Source organism: Leuciscus leuciscus, assembly GCF_965113295.1.
Source record: "Leuciscus leuciscus genome assembly, chromosome: 9".
Taxonomy (NCBI): domain Eukaryota; kingdom Metazoa; phylum Chordata; class Actinopteri; order Cypriniformes; family Leuciscidae; genus Leuciscus; species Leuciscus leuciscus.
This window is the reverse complement of record NC_138733.1, coordinates 38,435,656-38,456,124: the sequence shown is the minus strand read 5'-3', so window position 1 is coordinate 38,456,124 and position 20,469 is coordinate 38,435,656.

Here is a 20,469-nt window from a genome sequence, read left to right as displayed (position 1 = left end):
TGTAAGAAAAGTTTGGTTTGACATACAGCTGTGTTTTGCACGGAGGGGAAGAGAAGGAAACCGTAACCTATCAAAAGCTGTAAAAATAGATAAAGAAGTAAGAAGAGAGTGGGGAAAATGAAAAAAAATATTTCAATACGCAGATGATACAACGATAATGGTTAAGGATATAGAGAGTGTTAAAAAGGCAATGGAAGTAGTACAGACGTTTTGTAGGGGATCTGGGAGCAAGATAAATGAAGAAAAAACTTGGAAATTGGAAAAGAGAGATTTGGAAAAATTTTTGCAAATGATTTTAATTTTAAAGAATCAAAGGAAATAAAGATTTTAGGTGTTTTAATAGGGAAAGACGAAAAGTATGTTAAAGAAATAATGTGGGAAGAAATATTAGGAGGAATTGAAAGAAGGTTAACTTTTTGGAAATTGAGGACTTTAAGTTTAAAAGAGAAGGTTTTAATTGTAAATGTTTTAATGGTAGCAAAGTTGTGGTATGTTTTATAGGTGACTTCTATGCCGATGTGGGTGGAAAAAATGTTTTTGGGATTTTATATGGGATGGAAAACCTCCAAGAATTGCATATAATACTATAATAGGAGAAGCAGGAAAGGTAGGGATGGGATTGATAGATGTGGAACAAAGAAAAAATTGCTTAAGAGTTAAAGTAATAAAATAGTATCTTGATGAGAAAAGTAAAACAGCATGGAAAAAGACAATGGAATATTTTTTAAATAAATGTGGGAATTTTAATTTGGAAGATAATATTTTATGGATGAAAACTACGAATTGGATGGTGGAAGGAATGCCAGATTTTTACAAAGAATTGATGAGTGCTTGGGGGAAATTTGTAACTATTGTTAATTTTAATCCACAAGGTAGAGAGAGCATTTTAAACCAGCCTTTATTCTTAAACAGCGGTATTTTAAATCAGGGGAAAGTGATTTTTTAAAAGAAATGATGGGATTGTCACGGTAGACGTATTCTCTGTTCCTTTTAGTCTCGTGTTTATGTTGTTGTGTGAGCGCGTGTGCAGTGGGTGTGTGTATGACATCACCTGATCCGCTCCAGCTGATCATCATCACTTCACCAGCTGCAAGCAATCCACTCTTCTATAAATACTCACCGTTGTTGTATCATCCTTGTCAGATCGTTGGTTGATGTCCTCTGTGTTGGTGTTCCGGTGTCCGTTCCTGCCTTGTGTTCCTGTTCCCGTTCTTCGTGGATTTTGTCGTCGTCTCACCGTCACCGTCACAGCACTTCATCACGGATCCTGACCATCTTGTCCCTGCGTCACCCATCTCACTTCTGCTTGTACTGTTGACTGTGTTGCCGTAATAAATATTACTTGCACTTGCTTCCTGTCTCATCTAGTCATTATGACAGAACGATCTGACCACGGAATGGAAGCAGCGAGCGCGGATTCTGGATCATTCGAGGAGTTTGTTCATCACAGTATCCGAAGAATGGATTCGCAACAACAGGAGATCGGCGACACGGGTCGCGCAGTACTAGCCCTGGTGACGCAGGTGTCCGAGCTCACCCAGCAGATCCAGCGCCTACAGATTCCCGCTGCGCCGCCCACACCGGCTGTTCCCCCCGCAACACCTGCAAGACCCTCCCAGTCCGAGCCTCGTCTGCCCACACCGGAGACCTATTCAGGTGAACCAGCTTTTTGTAGAGCATTCTTGACGCGTTGTTCAATGCACTTTGCTCTTCAACCACAGACTTTCAGTACGGAACGGGCCAAAGTGGCGTTCGTTATCACCTTGCTGACTGGGAAGGCGGCACTCTGGGGAACGGCGGTGTGGGAGAATCAACATCCATGCTGCGCCTCGTTCCAGACCCTCTCCGCCGAAATGAAGAAGGTCTTTGACCGAGCGCTTTCGGGGAGAGAGGCTGCCAGGACATTGGCGGATCTTCGTCAAGGTGAAAGATCAGTTTCAGATTTTTCTATCGAATTCCGGACCCTGGCGGCGGAGTGCGGCTGGAACGAGGAGGCGCAGTGGGATATGTTCCTGCATGGGTTGGCTGACCACGTCCAGAAGGAGATCTACGCCTTGGATCTACCTACCACACTGAACGGGTTGATTGACTTGGCTCTGCGGGTGGACGCTCGGCTATCCAGGATCGAACGTCGAGTCCCGTCCACCCGTACCTTCGGAGGGGTCGACGGTTCAAGATCCAACGGCAGGGACGTGGTCAGCCCAGTCTACGATCCCGAGCCCATGCAGGTGGGTCGAGCTCGGCTTTCCCGGGAGGAGAGGGAGAGGCGGAGGTCCCAGGGCCTTTGCCTATATTGTGGAGGAGCGGGACATTTTTCATACAACTGCCCGGTAAAAGGCCAAGCCCGATAGTAAACTTGAGGCTACTATCGGGTGGGATCTCCGCCAGGAAGACCTCATCAGCTGTTACATCTACCTCCACGCTCCTCCCGGTAAGACTAAGATGGTCAGTCCACCAGCACGACTGTCGAGCACTTCTGGATTCTGGGGCTGAAGGTAATTTTATGGACCACTCATTCGCACAACAGTTACAAATTCCCCTCAAACCTCTCACCCACAGAATCGCAGTTCACGCTCTAAATGGACAGACACTTCCCACCATTTCACTATCCACTGAAGAATTAACCCTCATCACTTCTGGTAACCACTCTGAGACTATTTCATTCTACATCATGGATTCACCTCTGGCACCCGTCGTCCTCGGACATCCCTGGCTCATTCAACACAACCCTCGAGTGGACTGGCATCATAGAGTCGTGCTGGAGTGGAGCAAGGAATGTCATAAGTCTTGTCTCGTGTCTGCTTGTTCGTCCGTGCCTGTTTCTGTTTTTCAGGAGGAAACAGGGGATTTGTCTAACGTGCCCGCGGAGTATCTGGACCTGAAGGAAGTGTTCAGTAAGTCTCGTGCTGCTTCTCTTCCTCCGCATCGTCCCTATGACTGTGCGATAGATCTACTGCCAGGTAAGTCTCCGCCTAAGGGCAAGTTATATTCACTCTCTATTCCGGAGAGGGAGGCTATGGAGAAATACATTTCTGATTCTCTAGCAACCAAGTTCATTCGCCCTTCCTCTTCTCCAGCGGGGGCGGGGTTCTTTTTTGTGGGGAAGAAGGACGGTTCTCTGCGACCTTGTATTGACTACCGGGGGTTGAATAACATCACGGTAAAGAATACTTATCCTTTGCCGTTGATGTCTTCAGCCTTCGAGAGGTTGCAGGGAGCGTCCATCTTCACTAAATTGGACTTGCGTAACGCTTATCATTTGGTTCGCATTAGGGAGGGGGATGAGTGGAAGACTGCCTTTAACACCCCCAGGGGGCACTTTGAATATTTGGTCATGCCCTTCGGGCTGTCCAACTCCCCGGCAGTTTTCCAAGCACTGGTCAATGATGTGTTGCGAGATATGATCGATCAGTTCATATATGTCTACCTGGACGACATATTGATTTTTTCTTCTTCTCTCCAGGAACATGTGCAACACGTCCGACGAGTGCTTCTGAGGTTGCTAGAGAATGGGCTTTTTGTCAAGGCGGAGAAATGCGAATTCCATGCACAGTCAGTTCCTTTCCTTGGGTACATCGTGTCGTCTGAGGGGATGCGGATGGACCCTGAGAAGATCAAGGCTGTGGTAGATTGGCCAAGCCCGGATTCTCGCAAGGCCCTGCAGAGGTTCCTGGGGTTCGCCAACTTCTATCGGCGTTTTATTCGCAATTTCAGCCAACTAGTCGCACCTCTGACCGCCTTGACCTCCCCCAGGACGACGTTCAGGTGGTCTAACACAGCCGAGGCTGTGTTTACTAAACTGAAAGGCCGCTTTGTTTCAGCCCCCATTCTTGTCGCCCCTGATCCATCACGTCAGTTCGTGGTGGAGGTCGACGCGTCAGAGGTGGGAGTAGGTGCAGTGTTGTCCCAACGCTCCCCTGTAGACGACAAGGTGCATCCATGCGCGTTTTTTTCTCATCGGTTGTCCCCGGCAGAACGTAATTACGACATTGGCAACAGGGAGTTGTTGGCAGTTAAGCTAGCGTTGGAGGAATGGCGCCACTGGTTAGAAGGGTCAGGGGTACCTTTCATCGTCTGGACTGATCACAAGAATTTAGAGTATATTCGCACTGCTAAAAGACTGAACTCCAGGCAGGCTCGGTGGGCACTTTTTTTCGGTCGTTTCGATTTTTCTATTTCGTACCGCCCGGGTTCTAAGAACATCAAACCCGACTCTCTATCTCGCATATTTGATTTTTCCGCACGCCCGACTACTCCCGAGTGCATTTTGCCCGAAACTCTAGTCGTTTCCACACTCTCATGGGAGATCGAATCGAGGGTCCAGAAGGCCTTAGAAGGGGTAACGCCTCCGCCCGGGTGTCCACCGAGCCGCTTATTCGTGCCGGAGGGATTACGGTCCGACGTTATCCAGTGGGGTCATGGTTCCAACGTGGCGTGCCATCCAGGAGTTAATCGGACTAGTTTTTTAGTCAAGCAACGATTCTGGTGGCCACGTATGGCTCGCGACATTCACGATTTTGTCTTGGCTTGCTCGGTTTGTGCCACTGGTAAGACTTCCAATCGACCTCCTGATGGGTTACTTCAACCGCTGTCGGTTCCTTCGAGACCCTGGTCCCATATCGCTCTAGATTTCATTACCGCCCTCCCACCCTCTCAAGGGAACACGGTCGTTTTGACCGTGGTGGACCGGTTCTCGAAGGCAGCCCATTTTGTCCCCTTACCCAAATTACCCTCAGCTAAGGAGACAGCGGTAGCCGTCGTAGACCACGTCTTTCGCTTACATGGCCTCCCGATTGACGTGGTCTCTGACAGGGGTCCCCAGTTTGTGTCCAAATTTTGGCGAGAATTTTGTAGATTACTGGGGGCGACGGTTAGTCTGTCCTCAGGGTTTCATCCCCAGAGCAATGGTCAGACCGAGAGAGAGCCAACCAAGATTTGGAAAGGGTGTTGCGATGTTTGGTGTCCAAGAATCCTTCCTCATGGAGCCAGCAACTCTCTTTGGTGGAGTACGCTCACAACACGTTGCCAGTGTCGGCCACGGGCCTTTCTCCATTTGAGTGTAGTGTAGGTTACCAGCCACCTATTTTTCCCAGTCTGGAATCCGAGGTTGCGGTTCCCTCCGCTCACGCCTTTGTCCAGAGGTGTCATCGTACTTGGACTAGAGCCCGTGAGACTCTACTCCAAGTGGGAGCGCGCACCAAGGCCAAGGCCGATCGCCACAGGTCGAAGCCTCCCGTATACGTCGTGGGTCAAAAAGTGTGGCTTTCTACTAAGAACATTCCTTTGCGTACCGTCTCTAATAAGCTTGCACCTAAATTTATTGGCCCGTTTACTGTCACCAAAATCATTAGTCCGGTGGCAGTCCGCCTCAAATTGCCTCCCGCGTACAGGAGGATTCATCCCGCCTTCCATGTGTCTAAGATTAAACCAGTGTTTCATTCTCACATTAATCCGCCTGTCCCGGTTCCTCCCCCACCGCGACTCGTAGATGGGGAGACCACTTATTCGGTTAATCGTATTCTGGACTCTAGGCGGAGGGGACGCGGATTTCAGTACTTGGTGGACTGGGAAGGTTACGGTCCGGAGGAGAGAAGTTGGGTACCTGCTAGAGACATCCTGGATCACTCCCTTATCGATGATTTCAATCGACAGGTAGGGGGGCCTGGGAACGCCAGGAGGCGTTCTTAGGAGGAGGGGTACTGTCACGGTAGACGTATTCTCTGTTCCTTTTAGTCTCGTGTTTATGTTGTTGTGTGAGCGCGTGTGCAGTGGGTGTGTGTATGACATCACCTGATCCGCTCCAGCTGATCATCATCACTTCACCAGCTGCAAGCAATCCACTCTTCTATAAATACTCACCGTTGTTGTATCATCCTTGTCAGATCGTTGGTTGATGTCCTCTGTGTTGGTGTTCCGGTGTCCGTTCCTGCCTTGTGTTCCTGTTCCCGTTCTTCGTGGATTTTGTCGTCGTCTCACCGTCACCGTCACAGCACTTCATCACGGATCCTGACCATCTTGTCCCTGCGTCACCCATCTCACTTCTGCTTGTACTGTTGACTGTGTTGCCGTAATAAATATTACTTGCACTTGCTTCCTGTCTCATCTAGTCATTATGACAGGGATGTTGGGATCACAAGAGTCAGAGATATTTTATATGAATTTAAAGAGGGATTTTTACCATTACAGTATATAATAGATACAATGGAAGTGGCAAAAGAGGATTTTAATGAACAAGAACTAAAAAATAAGTATGAAATAATGAAAGAAGCAATACCCAAAGAGTGGATAAAAAGAATAGAAAATATGGAAGAAAAGAAACAAGGGAAAGAAGTGTATGTAAAGTTGAGATAAAAACTATATGCTTTTAATGAATGCACTGTGAAAATGCTTTACTGTTTTTTTAGAGAGGTTTTTTTTTAAGAAACCAAAGGTTAATGAGTACTGGGTACAGAAATATGACGATCTAAAAGAAGATGACATATGGAACAACATGAGAGGTACAGTATAATGATAGAGGCAAAATTGGAGAGTTTGGAGTATTTAATTAGACAGAGCAATTTTCACTGACATTATATTGAAAAAAATCGGAATGGAACTAAGTGAAACATGTAAAGTGTGTAATGTTGAAGATTACATTTTTTTACACTTGTTTTTAAATTGTAGAGAATTGGAAGATTTTAAGGAAAATGGTAGACGACTGATTGAAATGCTGAGAGGGGAACAACATGAGAAAACTGTAGAATGGAATAGAGTGGTGATGTTTGGGGTGGAAGAAAAGGGTAAAAACAAAAGTTTATTAATCTGTGTGTAATGTTAATGAAAAGTGCAATATGGGAGAGAAGAATTGTAGCTAAAAAGAAAAAAATTGTGTTGGATGTTTGGATTGTGTTTAAAAGGAAAACTGAATTATATATTGAAAGATTGTATGAGTATTTTAAATATGAAAATATGTTAGATGCTTTTTATGATGTTTTTACCCCAAAAGTTTGTTGTGTTTTAAAAGATTTAATGTTGAAGCTGCCGGGAAACCGAAGGAGATTTTTAAATGATATATGTAAAAGAAAGATATGTGATGTAGAGATGATTGTAAAAAGAAAAACTGTATTTTTTTTTTTTTTAATGTATTTTATTGATTGAATTTCTTCTTTTTTTTTAAAGAAAGAAAAAAAAGAACGCCCGATCTCGTCTGATCTCGGAAGCTAAGCAGGGTCGGGCCTGGTTAGTACTTGGATGGGAGACCGCCTGGGAATACCAGGTGCTGTAAGCTTTTTAGTTTACTTCACTAATGTTCTAACCTTTTAAATAGCCCGTTTTTGGCAGCAGATTTCGCTTACGGCCATACCACTTTCAGAACGCCCCTAGTGGTAGCAGGAAGTGGTTAAGCCAGTGGAAAGAACAGGTGGAGAGTGTTTGTTTGGAAGAGCTGAGTTTTGTAGTAAAACATCCTTTTAACAAATAAGGAGTGCTTATCTGTGAAGTCATTTACTCAAAAAGCCGTTTGGGGATAAATGCAAACCGACAACATGGAAAAGGGAAGAGGATTGGTGATCGGATGCAGGTACAAAACTCAGAGGGAATATGAACTAACAATGGAAGAGGAGAAAGGAAAGGAGAAAATATTGGATGGATTAAAGATAAAAGAGAGTAGAATTATGGCGAAAGAAATAAACAGCACTGAGATGGTAGTATCATTCCAGGGTCTGCCTACGTACATCCAGGATGAAGAAATAAAGAGAAAGCTGACAGAATGGGGAGTGACGGCGGTCTCAAGAATAAAGAGGAGAATGTGGCCAGGGACTGACATTGCTGATGGAACAAGATTTTTAAAAGTCAAGTTCACAGATACGATAAAATCATTTCCATATTCTACAAAGTTTGAGACGATAGGAGGAACGGAGCACTTCCGAGTCATACACGATAGACAGGTGAAGGTGTGCCGCTTGTGCATTCAACCGGGGCACATAGTGAGAGACTGCCCAAGCTTCAAGTGCTTCAAGTGTAACAAGCAAGGACATGCGAACATGTGTGTATGCGAAACGCCGGAGGAGATGAGAGAAGAGGACAGCGAAGGAAAGTCATCAGACCTTTACAAGGTGGATGGGGAGGAGGAGAATGAGAAGGAGGAAGATGCAGTGGCTGGAGAAGAGTTGAGAAGGGACACTTGGAGTGAAAAAGAAGGAACAGCAGAACAGAAAGCTGCTGAGAGAGAGAGCGACCAAGAGGTGGTGGTCTTGGGACTGCGGCAGAGAGAGAGAGGAGAAAAAAAGAAAGGTGAGAAAACGGAACCAAGTGAAGGGCTAAGTCTAAGAGCCAGAAAAGCGAAAATATCGAAGGAATGGGAGAATGAAGATGGAGATGGATAGACATCGAAAGGTGAGGTACAAAACTCAGGGAGGAGAGAAGTATGAAGGAGAAGGACGAAGGAGGGAGAGGAGAGAAGGAGGTGCCAGAGAACCCAGAGTCAAATGGACATAAGTGAGGGAAGAGTATACAGAAGAAAATAAAGAAGAAAGGGATGGATTGGGATGGGATTGGATTTACTGAAATGAGTTTGAGTTTCCTTAAAACTGTAATTTATGTTATGTGTGGCATTATGAACATTGCCTGCTTGAACAGCAATGGACTAAGAGAAGTAAGTAAGTTTTAGAAAGTGAAGGGAATGCTTAAAGCAGACGTAATCTGTCTAAAAGAGACATATTGGTCGGAAGATATAATGGGCAATATAAAAAAGTTGTGGGAAGATGATATTTTTGTTAACCATGGATATTCAAAAAGCTTGTGGTGTGGTGATTTTGATAAAGAGAGATAGAGTGCATAATGTAAAGCAAATATATAAAGATGGTAAAGGAAGATTGTGTCACGGTTGGTCAGAAAGTGAAACGAAGATTCAAGTGCGGTAAAGGAAATTTTAATAAACAATAAACAAAAACCAAACTACAACAAAACAAGGCAGGAATAACTCGGGTACATCACCAGGGGAAAACAAAGACAACGATCGACACAGACTGCAAACAAGTGGGAACTAATAAAGGGAAACTAATCAAGGGGGAACAGGTGGGAGAACTCAAACAATAATCAGATAACAAGTGGGAGGGATCAGACAATGACAAGAGCACATGGCCCAAAATAACAAAACACCCATGTGCAACACAAGACAGGACAGGCATGTGACATTACCCCCTCCCTACGGAGCGGCTACCAGACGCTCCATCAGACCAGGGTGGGGGACGGGAAGGACAGACCAGGGCGGGGCGGGAGTGACAGACCAGGGCGGGACGGGAGGGACAGACCAGGGCGGGACGGGAGGGACAGACCAGGGCGGGACGGGAGGGACAGACCAGGGCGGGACGGGAGGGACAGACCAGGGCAAAGACAGTCCAACGGGCGGCCAGGGCGGAGACGACAGTCCAACGGCCGACCAGGGCGGAGACGACAGATCATCGGGTGGCCTGGACAGAGGAGACGACCCCTCGGGCGGCCAGGGCGGAGACGACCCCTCGGGCGGCCAGGGCGGAGACGACCCCTCGGGCGGCCTGGGCGGAGACGACCCCTCGGGCGGCCAGGGCGGAGACGACCCCTCGGGCGGCCAGGGCGGCGACGACCCCTCGGGCGGCCAGAGCGGCGACGACCCCTCGGGCTGCACGGGCTGCGACGACCCCTCGGGCGGTGTAACTGGCACCAACGGCTCAGGCACTGGAACTGGCACCAACGGCTCAGGCACTGGAACTGGCACCAACGGCTCAGGCACTGGAACTGGCACCAACGGCTCAGGCACTGGAACTGGCACCAATGGCTCAGGCACTGGAACTGGCACCAACGGCTCCGGCTCAGGAACAGGCACCAACGGTTCAGGCACTGGAACTGGCACCAACGGCTCCGGCTCTGGAACTGGCACCAACGGCTCAGGCACTGGAACTGGCACCAACGGCTCAAGCACCGGAACTGGCACCAACGGCTCAGGCACCGGAACTGGCACCAACGACTCAGGCACCGGAACAGGCACCAACGGTTCAGGCACTGGAACTGGCACCAATGGCTCCGGCTCTGGAACTGGCACCAACGGCTCCGGCTCTGGAACTGACACCAACGGCTCCGGCTCTGGAACTGGCACCACCGGCTCAGGAACTGGAACAGACACTGGCTCCGGCTCAGGAACAGACACTGGCTGCGGCTCAGGAACAAACACTGGCTCCGGCTCAGGAACAGACACTGGCTCCGGCTCCGGCTCAGGAACAGACACTGGCTCTGGCTCCGGCTCAGGAACAGACACTGGCTCTGGCTCCGGCTCAGGAACAGACACTGGCTCTGGCTCTGGCTCCGGCTCAGGAACAGACACTGGCTCCGGCTCAGGGACAGACACTGGCTCTGGCTCCGGCTCAGGGACAGACACTGGCTCTGGCTCCGGCTCAGGGACAGACACTGGCTCCGGCTCCGGCTCCGGCTCAGGAACAGACACTGGCTCTGGCTCCGGCTCAGGAACAGACACTGGCTCTGGCTCCGGCTCAGGAACAGACACTGGCTCTGGCTGGGCAGACGTGACGTGAACAGTCTCTGGCTGAGCAGACGTGACGTGAACCGTCTCTGGCTGGGCAGGCGTGACGTGAACAGTCTCTGACTGGGCAGACGTGACGTGAACAGTCTCTGACTGGACAGACGTGACGTGCTTCCTCTTCCTCCTCCGCCTCCGGACCACCGGACTCGAGACCACCGAATCCGGGACCATCGAAACTGGGACCCCCGGAACTGGAACCACTGGACTCGGGACCACCGGAACTGGGACCACCGGAACTGGGATCACCGGCACTGGAACCTTCTTAGCAGGGGGTTTACAGTGACGCTCCAAGGAATTAACTAATTCCTCAAACGTCAGATGTCTCAGGGCTCTCATGACCATAAAGTCGATGGGTTCATCAAGGGCGTAATTAAACAAATCCTTCATAGCCATAACCCCAAGCCCCAGTCCCTCTGCAGCAGCGCAGAACCTCAATGAAAACTCTCGGATGTCAGTCCCCTTCTGACGAAGGGAACTCAACACACAAAATCTCTCGATGCGCTCAAAATGAGGGCAGGAAATAGGAGGCTGGAGTGAATCCTTCCGCTGAATCCTCTTCATGGTCGATCGTTCTGTCACGGTTGGTCAGAAAGTGAAACGAAGATTCAAGTGCGGTAAAGGAAATTTTAATAAACAATAAACAAAAACCAAACTACAACAAAACAAGGCAGGAATAACTCGGGTACATCACCAGGGGAAAACAAAGACAACGATCGACACAGACTGCAAACAAGTGGGAACTAATAAAGGGAAACTAATCAAGGGGGAACAGGTGGGAGAACTCAAACAATAATCAGATAACAAGTGGGAGGGATCAGACAATGACAAGAGCACATGGCCCAAAATAACAAAACACCCATGTGCAACACAAGACAGGACAGGCATGTGACAGATTGTTAGTAATAGAATTTATGTTTCGCAATGAACTGTTTAGGTTGATAATTATTTATGCACCTAATGTAGAAACTGAAAGAAAAGAAGTCTTCAAAGAAATGAAGCCGTTGTTTCAAGGAAAATGTATAGTGGTTGGAGACTTCAATGTATGGTGCACAAGACTAGACGCACCAAGCAGTGCGAACTTTAAATCAGATGTGTCTAGGAAATATTTAAATGAATGGATGCAAAGCGAAGATATGGTTGATGCTTGGAGAGAGGAGAATCCTTACAAAAGAGAGTTTTCTAGAAGGCAAATGGTGATGGGAAGTTTGAAACAAAGCCGAATAGATTAATGTTTAATCAAAAGGGCAATGTTAAGATACGTGAAAAACGTGAAATATAAGTTTAAAGGAATAAGTGACCATGCTATGACAGTAAAGGTTGGTGTAAATATGGAAGAGAGAGGTGGGGGAGTGTGGTGTTTGAATGCATCTCTGCTAAAGGAACAGGCATACAAAGAAAATATCAGGAAATGTATAAGGTATGAAATGTTTAATAAAAATGTGTGTGAATGGTGGGAAATAATGAAAGGGAAAATCAAGAAAAGAAGTATTAGATATTCAAAACAAAGGGATTTCATGAGAAGGAGTAAAGTAGAAGCAATGGAAAATGCATTGAAGAAGGAAGCAGAGAAAATAGAGAGTGATCCTGAGCATGCAAAAGAATGTTTCTTGCAGATAAAAGCAGAAATATAGGAGTATGAAAAAGAAAAAAGTAAGGGTGCAATAGTAAGGAGTAGGGCACAGTATGCCGTTTTTGGCAGCAGATTTCACTTACGGCCATACCACTTTGAGAACGCCCGATCTCGTCTGATCTCGGAAGCTAAGCAGGATTGGGCCTGGTTAGTACTTGGATGGGAGACCGCCTGAGAATACCAGGTGCTGTAAGTATTTTGGGGGGAAAAAAGTGTCTGTGAGTTTCTTCAAAAAGCCTGGTCTTGGCAGCAGAGTTTCTTCAGAAAGCCTGAAAAAGTCTATGAATTTCTTCAAAAAGCCGAAAAGCCGTAAGCAGATTTCGCTGGCCATACCACCTTGAGAACGCCTGAAGTTGGTATGATCCAGGAAGTGTGAGGTGGCAGTTTTGGAGAGAAAGGCTCTCCTATATTTTTGTTTTTCTTTATTGTGTTTTCATTTGATAATTTCTTAAAGTTTATATGTTTAATTTTAATTTTGTTTTGTTTAAACCTCAGACAAGTTTCACTGTCTGAGGTTTTATCTTTTCATAATGACTGATACTACGGCTATGGAACAGGAACGGATATTAGACCAAGAGACTGAGGACAACGATTACACTGAAAGGAACAAAGAAAAGGACAATGGAAAAGACAAAGATGACAAAGAAACATGGGCAATGGTTGCCATGAGGAGGAAAAATAATGGAATGGATGTACGGAGTAGAGAAACAGAAGAGCTACAAAGAAGTCAAGGTAAACAATCAAGATATTATATGGATGGAAAATCAGACGGACTGTGACAAGCTAAAGGATGGACTGATGGTTGATGGACGATTTTGTAAGATCAAAAAATTATGTGAAATTGAAAGAATGGTCTCTTTCTTGCATTTGCCCAACTACATAAAAGAAGGAGATATTATCCGGGCACTACTGTTGCGGATGGAACGAGGTTCTTAAGAGTAAAATTCCCACAGGACATTGTGACTTTGCCATACAATATGAAGTTTGACACAGAGGAAGGACCGAAATGCTTCAGAGTAATTCATGATGACCAACTTAAGACTTGCAGAATATGTGCAAGCACAGATCATAAAAAAATAAATAAATCTGAAGAGGAGGGTAATTCAGAAATGGAGACAGAGGTGCAGGAGCAAATGGAGGAGACAAGCAGTTGTAGAAGGACAGACGAAATCCAGGAGGTGACTGGAATTTCTGAGGATTTATATCAACAAGAAAAGGAGGACTGCATGAGGAGAGAGGACAACGGAGATAAAGAAATGGAAGTGCAAACGGCAGAGACTGAGATACAACAAACTACTGTTAATGATGGACAAATTGAAGAGATGGAAGGTGCAACATTGAGTGAAATTGAAGATGGGCAGAATAAATAGATGAGGATGAGGTAATAGATGAGGAAACTGAGTTTGAAAATAGAACATTGGACATTATGAACAGAAGACGTAAAACGACAAGAGTAGCGAAAACAAATATTGAACAAGTATTAAAGAAACAAAAGTTAAGAAGAGAAGATAAGAACAAGGATAAATGATGATAAAGTAGATCTATATTTTTAGATCTTAAGAGAGACCACATATGGATGATGGGTTGTTTTGGTTTGTGTTTTTTCTTTTATTTCATTATGAGTAATTTATGTTTGGTCTCGATTAATGTTAGAGGGTTGTCATCTAAATGGAAGTTTGAAAATGTGATCACTTTAACAAAACAAAGTGATATTATATGTATTCAAGAGACTGGATGGAATGAAACAATACTAGAGGATTTAAAAAAAAAATGTTGGGATGGAGAAATATGGAATAGTAATGATGTAAATAGGAAAAAAGGTCTGGTGATACTCATCAGAAGGGGAGTAGTAGAATCAACAAATGTTCTATTTATAGATAACCATAGAAGGATTTTAACTGTCAAAATCATGGATGGGGGGAGGAAAAATAAATATGTAACATGCATGCTCCAAATGAAGATACAGAAAGAGTAACTTTTTTTAAAGAATTGAGTATTTTAATCAATGGATGGAAGAATGTCATTGTTATTGGAGATTTTAATACTGTTTTAAAATGAATAGATGTCGAAAATCATATGGTGTACAGAGCTGATGTTGAAAGAAACGAATTGAAATGTATGATGGATAAACACAAATTAGAAGATGTATGGAGAGATAGAAACACAGTCAAAAGAGAATATTCAAGAAGACAGTGGGTGAATAACAGTTAAAAACAAAGAAGAATAGATTTTATTTTATGTGACAGAAGATTTGAGCGTTTTTATTTCAAGAGATTTTTATAAAATGTATAGTTGGAGTGACCATGATTTTTTATTCGTAATGATGGATTTCAGTGGAGTGGAAAGAGGACCAGGTGTATGGGTGGCTAACGCAGAACTCTTAAAGAATGATATTTATAAAATGGAAATGGAAAATTTTATTATTAATAGTGTAGATGATGTTTTATATGATGAAGCAATATGTGTGTGTGATGTTACAATATACAATCAAACATTAAAATATTATCTGAATGTATTAAGAAAATACAGAAAGCAAAAAGAGCTAAAGAAAGATAATTAAATAAAGAACGGGGAAATGAAATGCAAAAGGTAACCGAAGGAAACATGGACATTAGGAAAATAGTAGTGCTAGAAGTTAAAAAAAAAAAAAAATGGAAGAAGACAAATGTGCCGATGCTAGAATAAGAAGCAAGATAAGAAATACAGTGGAAGGAGAAAGAAGTACAAAGTTTTACGGCAACGGCAACCCCTGTTTTTAATAATAAAGGCAAAAAACAAATGTTTTACGGGAATTGGTTCACAGTAGGTTTTAGACAGGTTAAAGACATATTATATGAAGTGAAACCTGGATTTGTACCTACCCAAGCGATAATGGACTCTCTGGAGGAAAGGGAAGATATAGAAGAGAAAAGGAAAATTGAAGAACAATATACAAAATTAAAGTTAGCACTCATAGCACTTGATAAACCCTTTATGATAGAATTAAAAATGAGGACCGTGACGTCGCCCGGCATGGCGCAGCCGGGGCCCCACCCTGGAGCCAGGCTCGGGGTTTGGGCTCGTATGCGTTCGCCTGGTGGCCGGGCCCCCCCCATGGGCGCCCTCCCGTGGGCTCACCACCTGCAGGAGGGACCGTAAGAGGCTTGGGGTCTCTGGGAGGGGTGCTGGAAAGTGCTCTAACTGGGGACTCTGTCGGGGGGGTACTTCAACGCCCATGTGGGCAGCGACAGTGACACCTGGAGGGGGGTGATTGGGAGGAACGACCCCCCTGATCTGAACCCGAGCGGTGTTCTGTTATTGGACTTCTGTGCACCATGTACAAGCATAAAGGGTGTCCATCAGTGCACGTGGCACCAGGACACCCTAGGCTGTAGGTCGATGATCGACTTTGTGGTCGTTTCATCCGACCTCTGGCCGTATGTCTTGGACACTCGGGTGAAGAGAGGGACAGAGCTGTCAACTGATCACCACCTGGTGGTGAGTTGGATCTGATTGCGGGGGAGGAAGCTGGACAGACTCGGCAGACCCAAACATACTGTGAGGGTCTGTTGGGAACGTTTGGCCGAGTCCTCTGTCAGAGAAATCTTCAATTTCCACCTCCGGCGGCGCTTCGACCGGTAAAAGCAGATTAGTGCAAGATGAAATGTGTAAAGTGTGTTTGGAGAAAAAGGAAGGTGTTTTGCATTTATTTTTGAAATGCGGAAAGTGAAGTGATTTAAAAAAAAAAAAAAAAGATGGTATGTGATTTGTTGTATGATGACAAGATTACATTGGAAGAATGGGATGTATTGCTTTTGTTTGGATTTGATGGAAAGGCCAAAAACAAGTATGCTCTTAAGCATTTTATGTTATGTTAATGCTTGTGTTTTATGTTAATTTTATGTTAATGCTTGGAGAAGGAGGAATATTATGAAACAAAAGAAAAAATAAATATCAATAGCTTTATTATAACATATCTTGATGGAGGAAGTACAAGTTTTATATGACTATTGTAAAATACTGGAAAATATGGAAGAAAGAGAAAAAAAGAAAAGAAAGTGTTAGTATTAATGGATCAAGTGTTGCCGTTTCTTGAAAATGGCTACGGACTCAGCAGCTCAGGTTGAGTTAGGTAGATCATTTCAACAGAAGGGAACATTCAAGGAAAAGCTTCTGGATGGCACAAAAGTCTGGAGTAAGGAGTTTAGGTAAAAGGGGGCAGACCCAGTAGTTGTTCTGTAGGCAATCATCAGTGCCTTGCGAGCGGCAACTGGCAACCAGTGCAATTTTGTGAGGAGAGGTGTGTGCTCTCTTCGGCTCGTTAAAGACCCACTCTAGCTGCAGCATTCTGGATCAGTTGCAGAGGTTTGACAGTACAAGCAAAAAGGCCTGCCAAGAGAGCATTACAATAGTCCAGTCAGGATAGAACAAGCGTTTGGACAAGGAGTTGTGTAGCATGCTCTGATAGGAAGGGCCTGATCCTCCTAATGGCAATATGTAGGACTGGGCAGTTGTGGTCTGTGAAGTTCAATTGATCATTTATCACAACTCCAAGGTTCTTGGCTGACCTTGATGGAGTTATGGATGATGAACCTAGCAGAATGGAGAAGTTGTGGTGCAGTGTTGGGTTGGCTGAGACCACAAGCAGCTCTGTCTTATAAGGTTTAGTTAAAGGTGGTGGTCCTTCAGCCAGCAAGAAATGTCTGTCAGTCAGGCAGAGATGCGAGCAGCTACTGTCAGATCCTCTGGTTGGAATGAGAGGTAGTTGTGTGTCGTCAGCATAAAAGTGATATAAAAAATCATGTTGCTGAATGACAAATCCTAGTGATGGCATGTAGATAGAAAAGAGACGAGGTCCAAGCAGTGATCCCTGAGGCACCCCTGTAGCTAGATGTTGCGACTTAGACATCTCACTCCTCCACGACTTGCGTCAGTGGTTGAAAAAACACAAAGCAAACTATGCCAGCAACGTCAAGTGCATGCTAAATACAGAACATTTGCAGTGGGTGACAAAGTATTAGTTTGTGATTATCGGATGGGAAAGAAGTGGACGCCTGGTGTTGTTTCAGTAAAGACAGGCCCTGTATCACACACGTCGATGTGGGACTTTAAGTTCACTGGAGATGTTATGTTGATCAGATGTTGGCACGTTTAACTGACTGTAACAATTGAGATGAGATTGGACCAGAGGTCATTGATGTTCATGAGGGAAATCTGGCAGATCTTTGTGAACATCCCATGTCAGAAGAACTTCCTAGTCTCGATCCAATCCAGTCTGGGTCAGCACAACCTGCAGATTAATTCCCAAGTGAAACAGGGGAGGTGTTACACACTCCACACAAAGAGACTAAGAGATACCCTGAACGTACCATTTAGCCCCCAATACGGTTTAGCCATTAAGGTTAACAATGGTGGTATAAGTTGATTCTGTTGTATACATTAAGTTGATAAGTTGACTCTGTTGTATACATTTTGGCACTGAGTTTATTTTTAAAAGAATAAGCACAACTGGATCCATTTGTTCATGTAGCCTCTCCAACATGGTGAAAGCTGAATTCCACCTGGTTTCAACTGAAACAATCAATTTATTTTCTGCCATCTTCAGTTGCTTTTGTATCGTTTAAGCTTCTCTGTGGCTTTTGTGCTGTGGTGGAAAAAGGATACAATGCATCTCAGGAGATGCTTTAATCGCATTTTTTGACCACCAAGTTTAAAGTGTGGGTAAAACATGGGTAGTGCTAATGCGCTGCAGAAACCATATTAACACCATTGTCTGTGACAACTGCAAGCAGCTTTTGAGTTATACCCCATTCTTCAGAAATAATTTTCAGTTCTAAGCTAATATTGTCAGCTGTGTGCTGTGCACTGAAATGGCAGGGTTCTAACACAAATTCCTGCATTTGCCAGTTGTCAATGAAATGACAGGACACATGTACACCTTGTGCCTTGGCTACTGTAGTTCATTGGAACGAAACCGTAGCCAAGGCGACATCTAGTGTATATATCTATTTACCCGCCCGCGCTCTCAGATCACTTGGACGTGGCTGTGTACAAGAGGTAAAAACGATATAAATACTGTTCGTTTTCTCACACAAACCGCTCGTTTCGTGTCTTGGGCCATCAATGTGTACTTACGATGGGGAATTGTTTAATTTGGACGACGGGGAATTGTTTTAATTTGGACTCTGTGCATGCTCTTTGAGACAGTGACCATAGACCTGCATTATATGACTGACAGACGAACGGTTTGACCTAAAAATATCAAAATTGAAACTACTGCGGAAAAAAAGACACCTACATCTTGGATGCCCTTGAGGTAAGCTAAAACATACCAAAATTTAATTTCAAAGTGAACTATTCCTTTAACAATGAATCTTAGGTTACAGTCAGAGAAATTTGTCAAGTTATGGGGAAAATGGATAGACTACATTCTCCCACTAAGACCAGACCTAATATAGAAATTATGATAATTAAGAGTAGGGAAATCTTGAGAATTATTGATAAATAGGGTAACAAAAGAAATGAGGAATGAAAGAAGTAATAGTTTGAATAAAAATAAAAAATACTCATACTGGGAATGAGAGTACAAATATACCATCCTCGGGTTCCTTTTGTATATAGTTAGGAATTTTTTTTATATATAAGAAGTCAAAACAAATAGGTGGATTGTGTATTAAATATACAGCTGCATTGATTGTTGAATTGCAGGAAGGATTGTACTACTGTAGTGGCTTGCATTATTTTGTATTATATTGTGTTGCTTCCCATTTGATGTCTTTTCTGCCCTTTTTCTTTCTTTCTTTTTTTCTTGTAATGTTTGCTGTGACTATTGTGGATGTAATTTCTGTGTCTCTTGTTTGTTTGTTCGGTTCAGTGAGTTCAGTACTCAGTTGTTGATTGTCTTTGATGTATAGGATTTTGGGTGCCATCCAAATGTAGTGGAATGTGGAAATTGCTGTAATAGAAACCTAAATAGTAATACAAAAGTAAATATTGTAGGCCTATGTAATAAATTCATATCTGAAACAATCTGTATTGTATATTGCATTAAATAAATAAAGGTGACACAACTTTTTTATTCAAATCATTCAGTTAACGGTTACCTAATCATCAGTTAGTACCTGGACAATGGCTGTGAATGTGTGCAGGAAAGACAGAGACTGAATGGGGCTTGTTTGCACCACAAAACAATAGAGACAAACACTGAATGGATGCTTAGACAATGACAATAAACATCAGTTAGCATTTTAGAGTCTTCTCAAAATAAAGTCACATGACATGATCTTGAGTTTTAGACTTATCATCTTCAGATTTGAAATGTAACATAGTCAGTCATGTGGCTTTACTGCTGTGCATTTCTAGATTAAAACAATGCCAACTTCATAAATCCAATTTTATACAAATACATTTCTAATAACTTTACAAAACTTTGAAACTATTTAATTTGATTATTTTATTTTATTGTGACAATAATTAATTCTGACTTCACAATAAACTGCCAAGTATCTGATTTCAAATTAGACCATACTTATGTTTTTAGTGGAAAGGGTTCATGAACTGTATCTGTTTTAGTTTGGGTATGCCATTTATTGGGATTTTTTTCAAAAGCGGGGGTGCTATCTAACAGGTTAGACTTTTTTTCACTTCAGCAATAATCTGACAAGTGCCGTCTTTAAAAAGAGACCAAACTTACATCTGTGCTCCAAAGCATTCAAGATTTATAACGGTTTAAGTTGAAAATGTCATTTTCAGGTCTATGCTCAAAAAGTGCATAAATGGATTATAACTACTGCATAAATATAATTTAGTAACATAAAATATTAAATAAAAAACATTAACAAACTAAAATATAGTATATATCTCGGTCATTTTTGACAGACACGAGAACAGTACCAGAGGATTAATATTATTAAATAGTATTATGTTGTAAAGAAATAAAAATAATTTTTTTGTTGTCAAATAATTCCAGGTAAAATTCACTCTCAAGCAATTAAATTTAATGAAGTAACATTTGCATCAGACAGTCGTAGAAGTCTGTTCTGATTAGTTAACTACTGACAATGTGTGATCCAGGGCGAAGATAATTCAATTCTAGAGCAAAAGATTTGCAAGTGCAACAGTTTTAACATTTTATCTTATGCTTTCGGTTGTCTCAGCATACTGAAGGTGTCCACAAGGGATTCATTTTGAGCATTCGATGACCCTTTTTTAATTTGCAGTGAATGTTTTATAATAGTTATGTACGGGGCTCGGTGTGACAAGATGGACCTCAAATTCATACAGTCACAGTTGGAAAGGGTTCAAATAT